The sequence below is a fragment of the Falco naumanni genome, chromosome 7 (assembly GCF_017639655.2).
Source record: "Falco naumanni isolate bFalNau1 chromosome 7, bFalNau1.pat, whole genome shotgun sequence".
In the NCBI taxonomy this organism is placed as follows: domain Eukaryota; kingdom Metazoa; phylum Chordata; class Aves; order Falconiformes; family Falconidae; genus Falco; species Falco naumanni.
In genome coordinates, this window is record NC_054060.1 from 62792416 (window position 1) to 62801539 (window position 9124).

Sequence of the window (9124 nt, forward strand, 5' to 3'; positions counted from 1 at the left end):
ACCTACAAAGCCGGAGATGCACCTGCAAACAAGGCAGTTCCCCTCGCCTGCAACTCCCCCGGGGCGGCACTTTATTTGCAAAGCGGCGTAATTGGTTTAAGCTTGTGGGGAAAGAAGGAGAGACAGAGGTGGGAGAGGGGGAGAGAGTAGGAAAAGGGGGGGGGGGGGGGGCGCACCCTTTCAGATGGACAGGACAAATACTAGGAGGGATCCGTGGAAATGAAATGAGGTAGATAAGGGAAGGGCAGCCCCCTCTGTTTGAAGAGAATGCAAAAGGCCATCCAGCCTTAAACCCCTGAGATTAGGGGCAATATTTACTAAAGTCCAGTAGATGCTCACTTTAACTTGATGGTCGGGACGTGCTCCAAAGTCCCGAGCCCTACAGCCCACAGGCTCCCCCCAGCTCCCGCCTCTCACTTCAAAGCCGGTACCGTGCAGGTACCTCCCGCGGCGCCCCCCGCTCCCAGCACCCACGGGCCGGGGCACCGGGCTCGGCGCTGCGGGCTGCGGGCAGGAGGGCTCGGCTCCGCGCTCCCCAGCGCCCCCCGACACCCCCCCGCCCCTCGCCCCGGGCTAAGCCTAGCCCTTCAAACCGGGCTGCCGTCCTGTGTGGAGGGTGATGATGGTACCTCTTTTCTGGTGCCTTAGGTTTAGAAACCGTGTGAGTCACCGCGCTGAGACATAACACTACAGGCACCCAATAAATGCGGACAGAGGTTTGAATGCGGATCCACCGATATTAACCTCCGCTTGGCAAACATCAGGTGAGTCACTGGAACTATTTTATATCTTTACTGTGGAAAGCCTCCAGCCCAGAAGGCTCCTTTGGAAGCCTTCTTTGGTACCAGGCACCCAGGAGCAGAAATAATAAGTAGCGGGTATCTCATTGCCAACTTCTTGCTCTTTAACCTCATTTCTTGCAAAGAACAGGGGAGGAGGAATCTAGACAGGTTGGTGAAAGGTAAAAAGGGGCAATAAACAAACTGACATTGGACAACGCTTTTTATTATTATGGAGGGAATCTGTCAGTCTCTGCAGACGGATCGAACATCTGTTTCTGCTCCTGCCCTGTCCGGCTTTTCGAGCTTATGTCAAGACCACAGACTTTTCTTGGGTTTCTCTTCCCTATCCTTTATGAGTTTGTTCATACCTAGCTGCTAGAACTTCTATCATCTGATAGTAATAATAAAAAACCCTACAACCAAAAAACCCGCCCACCCACCAACACCCAAAACCCCCAAACCGAAATAACTTTGCGGACAATGGGAATTTGAAGGGGAAACAAAGTTTCCTGGGATTTTGAAAAAGGCTTGCGTATCAAACAACAGAAACTAAAATACACATCTGGGTCTGAATTTCTGCCTGGCACGTTTATCGTCCAGCTGCTTCCACAGTGATTTGTCCTCGAGTGATCTGCGAAAACGTCACCCTCACAAACACGATTTTAAAGTTTCTTATACAGAGACCCAGGATTCAAATGACGAGATATAGCATATCTCTGCTTCGACAAATATGTTTTAACTTGTCCTCTAAATGCGTTTTCTGTTACCCCTTTCTTTGTTCTTTCCCTCCTCGTCCTTCTTTCTTTAAATCTGGCAACAGAATTAAGTCAAATCCTCGAAACAAACAAAACTCTAGAATCAGCAGACGAGAACAAGGGATGAAAAATGTGTCTTGGAGGAAATAAAATAGATAAAAGCACTGGATTAAACCCTTGCTTTCTCAAATGGTCAAACTACACTCATGGAAATTGGAACAAAACTCAGTGGAAAATCTAAGAGGTATCAAAATTGCGGTCCTCGTGTATGCACCTTCCCTCTTTTCCTGATGGAAGCGATCTATACGTCTGAAAATAGAGACCCCTGGGAGGTGGCTCGTTCATTTCCGTCCTTGAGGTCTGTGGGGGTCAGACCCCCTCAGCAGTGCAGCCCGTGCGGCGCGGCTGGGGTGGGGGGCGCGGCGGTCCCGGCGACCCCGCTGGCGGCACCTCCCGGCCTGGTGACCTCGGGGCGGTGCTGCCCGCTTCCCGGAGCCCAGCCCCGCGGGAGCAACACCCGCCGGGGCGCCGGGCAGCCCACGCAGGGCTCGCTCCCTACCTGGAAAAAAGAGCAGGCACGAAGCCGGCCACGCTCCTCGGATGTTGCTACAAACCGCGGAGGCGTTTCGCCGGGCGGAGCAGATGTGGCGCCCGGCAAAGCCGCTCTCGGCTCCGGCCGGCCCCTCGGGACCGTGCCGCGCCGTGCCGGGCGGGGAGGGGAGGCCGGGGTTGTGCAAAGTCGCAGCGCCTCCTGTTGTCCGGCTGCGGCTGCGGGCTCAGCCTCCTCTTCCTAGGATTGCTCCCCGAGGTGAGAGCACAGGCGGGCTCCTGTCTGTGGTCTTCTTGGAGAGCCTCTCGGCTCGGCGTGCAAACCAGCCAGCCCGAGGCAATCAGCCGCTGCTGGGAATTCCCTCCAGCCCCGGCCGCTGTGTTGCAGCCCTGCTGGAGAAAAGCCTTCCTTGCGTGAAGAAGAGGGTCGTGACGGCTCTGCCCACGGCAACAGGAAAAAAAATGTATTTCGGTAGTTGCCCTTGCCCTGCACTTCGCTTATGCGAAACCCTGTGTGGGATGCTCCGACAGTCCAGCGCGATTTGTGCGCACCCTTCGCGGCAGGCTCAGCGGGGAGGGAAGGGCTCCCCTAGGATGGAGGACGCGTGCTGTAGCCAGGAGCTCCCCAGAGGCACTTAGCTGATTCTGTGGGTTGTAGACTTCAGGACGGTAGCCCTAGCCCGATTTACAAAGAGCCTTTCCCCCTTTCCTCAGCTCTGGTCAGAGTACCACCAGTTTCTGATCAGGCTGTACACTGGTGGGATTTTTTTTGTGTGTGTGTGTGTGGGTTTGTTGGTTTTTTCCCCCCTCTTTTTTTTTTTTTTTTTCCCCTCCAGTGGGAGCTGTTTGTGCAGTTTGGAGAAAAGCGCAGGCTGAGATGAACTGCATTTTCTCCTCCTAAAGGGGAGCAGGGTCTCAGCTCCTGGCTCCACTGGTGCGCGCTGGCAAGGAGAGAAACATAATAACTGACCAAAAAGAAAAAAAAAAAAAAGTACGTGCGTGTGGTCTGTGTGTGTGTGGAGCGGGAGGAGGGCGTCCCCGAGAGCCCGTGTTACCAGCGGTGCAGTGAGAGCTGCCCCCCGCAAAGACCACTCGGCAAGCGGCCGCGTTTTGGGCAGCGCATGCCTGCGGGTCCCGGCCGTCAGGCCGGGCCGAGGGGCCTCACCCGTGGGAAGGGTCCTCCGGCAGCGTCGCGGAGACCGGAGCTGGCACCGGTACCGGCGCTGCCCAGGCGGGGACCCGCCGCGGCCCCGGGGGCTGGCCCCTTGCCCCGCGCCGCTCGGGAGCGCCGCCCGCAGGTACCGTCCCACGCGTGGGGCGGGCGGGCGGTGAGAGCGGCGGGGGCTTGAATGTTAACGGCGGAGCGCTGATGCAGGGCGCTCCAGCTTAAGGGCTACTTTTCCCCTGGCAGGGGCAGTTCCTGACGGCCGCCCCTTCGGTTTAACTTGCAGGGTCTCATTTGATTTTACCGAAACGCCATCGTCTCCTGGCCGGGGATCTCTCGGTAGTGCTTGTGCGGGGCAGATGTCTAGTCGGGAAGGAGCTGCAAGGTTATCTCCGCATCAGGATGCCTTCCCTGGTCCTCGCTGTGCAGCCACCTTTTCTTTTCCCCGGATCTGGCCCCCGCGGAGGGTCGCTGGTGCCCGGCTTTCCGGGCGGGCTCAGCCCTGCGCAGCGGGTCGCCTCAAACGCCGTGTGGGACTCTTCAGCCGCTCCCACCCTCTCCTTGTCCTTACTCATCCACCCCTCCCGACGGTGGGAAATCCCTCTTCCCATCTGTTTCCAACCCGAAATCCTCCCCCACCCAAGCGGGTAAACAGGAATCGGGTGGGAACGTGCCGCTACCCAGAGCCGGGTCCTTTGGACGGGGTGGGGGCGCGGGCGGCCCTGGGGCGCGCCGGGGGCCGGGGTCGGGGACTGCCGGGAGGGTCCCTCTGGAGCGAGGGACCCCATCGAGACGGCGGCGGAGTCGGGGGGCCTGCTTCCCACCCTCACACGGCCAGGGCCGCCCCAGCTCTGTGCTCTTGCCGCTGAGCACTCACTGAGCAGAGCCGGTGGGGTCCATCCCGGCCCGCCCGGGTCCCTCTGCCCGGAGCACCCCCAGGCCTCCGGCGTTCACCAGCCGGGGCGGTGCGATAAGGCGGCGTCTGCCTTCCTCTCGCTCGGGAGCAGCGCCCGGGCAGGTGAGGGCACTCCGGGGGGCCAGCACTTGCTTAGGAGCCTCTGCTGCGTGAACGGTCCTTATCGTCGACCAGGACGACCGATGGACCCCCTTTCCCCGACCGAGCCGAGGTAGGAGGGGGACACCCCCTTTTCTTTCCGCACCCAGGACCCGCGGTCTGGATCCCCCTGGGCGGAACAGACGTGGCCTCCCGCTGCCCCGTCCCCGGCAGGGAGGGCCGGGGGGGCGCACCCCTCACCCGCCGGCTCTGCCGCCCGCTTCTCGGCCGCGGGTTTTCCGCGCTTCTCGGCCGCGGGTTTTCCGCACTTCCAGCCGCCGCCGCGGGGCGCGGAGGCCTCCGGAGCGGCCGGGACCCCGGGCGGGGCCGCCCCGCTGCCGGCGGGAGCGCGGCGCACGGTCGCCCCCCCGGAGGCCGGGTCCTGCCGGGGCCACCGGGCTCTCGGGGTCACACTCAGGGTGCGCCGTTCGTGGGCTCTGTGCCAGGCCCCGCAGGCGTCCTGGGACTCGTTGCAGTAGCCACTTGCCGTTGCCGGATTCTATTTTGTTTTGTTTAGTTTTATTATTTCATTTTCTTCCTTTTAATTTTTTTTATTTATTCATTCATCTATTCATCTATTCATCTATTCATCTATTCATCTATTCATCTATCTATCTATCTATCTATCTATCTATCTATCTATCTATCTATCTATCTATCTATCTATCTATTTATTTCAGTGGAATTAATTGCATTTAATTTTTCCAGGCATCATTCGGAGTTGGCTCCATCAGAGTTAAGCAACACTCCTGACATAAAATATAACACCCCATCCGCCCGAAAATACTCATGTATCAGACCACTTAAAGGAGAAAGAAGCAGAAATAACAAAATGAAAAATTACGAATAAGTTAACACCCGATGGCTGCAGCTATGAGAGCAAGGAAGGCTCTGTGTTTTTCTGCTTACTTTTTTTTTTTAGTGTAACAAAAGAGCTCCTAACTAGGTAAATCATGACCCACCGTATACAATCACTTTATTTTTGCTAATATGGTTAGCTGTGTGTATGCTGTTTGCAGAACCCCAGCTGGCAGGTTGCCCACACTGCAGTGTGTTATTGGGCAAGTGTGGTTTTACTTTATGTAAAAATAAATGCACTTCGTATTTCTCATTTTATTCAACAGCAGCCACATAGGTATTTATTTCAATTTTTGGATGTTTCATTTATGTTATGATTTACTGAAATATAAATGGATGTACTTCTATTGTGTCATTTGATCAGTGTGCCAATTCTTATCCAATTACTCAGTATCTTTTAAAAAGTTTGGTTTGGTTTGGTTTGGTTTAAAGGGTGTTTTTTTTTAAAGTAGCTGCAGTCTTGTGGCATGGAAGAAAGTGTCAGGGGAGATGGGAATTCTGTTATTCACAGAGATAAACACATGTACATCAATGGCACTCACTTCGTAGAATCTCAACCAAATTGCAAAAATGGTATTTCAGGACATATGCAGATTTTTGAGGTACACATATAAGGAAGGAAGAAAGAAAACTAAGACAGTGAATGCAGTTAATCTAAATAAACTTGCATAAGAAACAAAGCTTGGCAGGAGAGACACTTTTGCATGAATCCTAGAATTACTTCTTTGTTAAAGCTGCCCAAGTGACTTAATGGACGAAAGTCTGCCTTTTTTTCCCTCCAACAATATCCGCTGCTTGAACAAAAGCAATTTCCACTCTCCATGAGTCTTGCTTCTCCAAAACCTGCCGTGAGTTCTCTGTGAGAACATCTGTTTTATTGATGTAAACTAAACAGCACTGTACAAGAGATGGTCAAGAGATGCAGAGCGGATCGACAATTTGTAACATTCACACCAATATAATACTCCAGTTTTTCTGCCAACTGACCTTCCTATGCAGGAGATGGGCTTGGTTTAGTACCTTGGATTCTGGGTGATGGAGAGCGGAGGAATGATACCCCTCCTTCACTGCATAGCACCATATTTTCAGATTGTTTGCTCCATTCTCCTTTACCTGCAAAGAATTATTAATTTCCCTGTCTCTGTCTCTACAGCAGTTTTACAGAAAAGCACTGGGAGAGACCAGTATCCATCATAAATGGTTTTCTTGGCTGGCTTCAGCTCTGAAGAATCAAATGTACAAAATCAAGGCTGGCTTATTTAAACTCTCCCCCAGGGAGCAGTTTCACAGCTTTACCCAACTTGCAGTTCCTAGTGCATAAATGAATTCAGGCACATATTCTTGCGCTGTATTAACAAGGACAGCGAGCAATTGTGGGATGTGTGGCAGCATGATCACACATATACAGAAATGCTTTGACCATTTACTCCATCTGGGGACATACATTAACCTGTGTGCAGCAAAAATGATGTTTGCCCTAGAAGAGGCTGCCCAGAGGCCCTATGTAACACATCCTGTAGTTTTACATTGAAATGCGAGAATGTGAGTATCAACTGGTAACATCCTACAATTGTAAGCAAGACTCATAAAATAGGATAGTCAACTAGTGTCTATGGGAAAGCAGAGGAAGGTCTGGATTTGGTAACATTTTAGGACTCCTCAGGGGCAGCAGCTGTTCAGTATTTTGGAGAGTGGTTGGTCCTCTCAGCAGTTGGCCTAAGCTTCTGCTGCTACTTCAAGCATTTCAAGGGTGAATCCCCCTGCTGAGCAGTTTTAAAGGAATGACATCAGGAAGGTCACTTAGCTCACCATGTGCCTTCCTTTCTGCCGTCATGTAGGCTCAGTTCCCTGTGCAGCTATTGGTGAGACAAGGAAAAATCAGATTTAATTAATTCTTCCTCCACCCCTCCCCAGCCAACAAGGCAGCTGCCAAAATATTTCTGCAGCGCATGTAGTTTCAGGTTTACTCCTTCTTAGGTAGTGACTTCAGGTGGGATTGACTGGCAGGGAATCCAACACCTGACCTTTCCTTCAGTTCCTCCTAAAGAGAGAGATCCTCTCATCCGTCCCAACAATTTTATAGCTCTTCAGGTGGCTTTCCTATTACCCATTGAACAAACAACCCTTTTCCCTTTTTCAGGATCGATATCTAGGAATATTTCCTTCACCGTCCATCCTCTGCCAGAAATCCTTTAAATCTTTCTTAACGTTACCCTTAGAAGTAGCTGGAACTCCAGCCTCTGCAGACACCTTTCCCCACCCTTTGCAGGGCATTTCCCTTTGTTGAAGAAACTGATCAGATATGAAGATTTTTCTTGTGATTAAATGGGATTTCTATGTCCCCCAACACTGAGTCTTCAGCTGTGAAACCTATGAGAACTACAAACACAGACATATATGTCTACATCTATATATCCACAGTCAAGCTGTTGTCCTAAGAGAACAGAAGAGTTGGACTGGAATAGCTGACTGGAAAATCTGCTGTATTAACTGAAAGACAATGGAGAGCATAGGTAATATGATCAAATTTTAAAACTAAAGCAAGTAAAGGGCTGAGCCCAGCAAAGACTTTGGCAGGTGTTTAGCTGTAATTTCTCCGTTTATTGCTTACAGCCTTCTTCAAAGCCAGGAGTGTCTCTGACCTTGTGCCTATAGTAAAGGCTATGTGTGATGGGTTTCTAGAAGTAACTCATGTAATTTCTCTTGGGCTATACAGTAAAATGGCACATATCTGGAAATATCACGGTCATGTCATACTAAAAAATAAATCTGGGATTCATGATCGCTCAAAATGATCAAATGACTTTCTCATTGTAATGATTATCTTGTTATAAATATGTTTTTAAATAAAAGGGCTCCATCTTGTTGTCAATCTTTGATTTTTTTATTTATTTTGAATTATAAAGGATATGCCATTATTTAAATAATGTGTTTCAATCAGGATAGGAAAAAAAAAGCCATGTCCAAAATCATAGGAGGAAGAAAAATTTTAACTATTTCTGCTGGCATAGTACTGGCAAATACAGATATCTTACAATCATAATGGAGATTAGTAGAGCTGGGTGTGCATATTTGTTATGGATCAAAGACAGGATATAGTGATTAGAAGAATGACAATGCTTTCAACACTCACAAAGGGATTGAATGTGTGATTTATAATACTAATTCCACAAAACCTTTCTATGGCTACTTACTGCACAAGGGATTCAATATGGATTGATCACTGAGAAAAAAAAGAATTTCCTTTAGCTCAGCTGGATCAAACCCTTGCAACTAACCAAAAAGCTTTTCAGTATTGACCGTCTCTGATTTAAGAGATTATTTCCCCCACATCCTTTTACTCCACTTTCCTGCTACAGATTACTGTCCCCACAGTGTAACTGTCAGAGAAGTTTGTGTGCTAATTCCCAGTGGCCCAACTTCACAGTTCTAGCTTATACTTAGTTGACTTTCTCTGAGTATTTATGGCCATTTTATATATGTACATGGCAGAAGTGTATATATAAGAAAGATGCTGATGGCCTGAAAGAGCAAACAGTAGCCTACTGCCTGAGGACACATATCTGGTTTTCTGTTTACTAGCAGTCAGAAGCACAGACTTGGTTATGAATCTGCCACTGGTCCTACTAGGGGACTTTGGAATCATTCAAACTCTCTTCATTCTAGCTTCTGGTCTCTAAAATGGGGTAATGCTACTTAGGCATCATGGTGAAACTAAATATGCTGTTATCCTTGCTAGAGCTATTCCATTGGTTAATAGTTTTGAGCAAGTGTAGTGCTGTGTTGAGGCAGACTCATGCTTTGGCTGTGGCACATAGAAAGGGAGAGAGCAGCATCCCTCCCAGGCTGGGGAGCCTTTGGACTATTTCATGTCAAGAGTTTCACAGCCAGCTGGAAAAGGATACCAAGGCAAGGTTTAGCATCTAGTGACAAACCAGCAAAGTAGTTATGCTCTTACTTT

At 50.3% G+C, this 9124-nt stretch overlaps 1 long non-coding RNA gene across 6 annotated transcripts; it reads left to right on the forward strand.

Annotated features, from left to right (window-relative positions):
* The first annotated feature begins 59 nt into the window (after positions 1–59).
* LOC121091497 lies at positions 60–8035 on the forward strand. Of its 6 annotated transcripts, none has more exons than XR_005828951.1 (6): positions 60–128; positions 649–764; positions 1603–1781; positions 2923–3077; positions 3538–4378; positions 5014–8035. It is a non-coding gene; the product is annotated as an uncharacterized LOC121091497 (long non-coding RNA). The 6 variants fall into 6 exon arrangements; XR_005828950.1 differs by lacking the exon at positions 60–128 and adding an exon at positions 182–438; XR_005828949.1 differs by lacking the exon at positions 60–128 and having other exon boundaries at positions 445–764.
* Positions 8036–9124: the final 1089 nt, after the last annotated feature.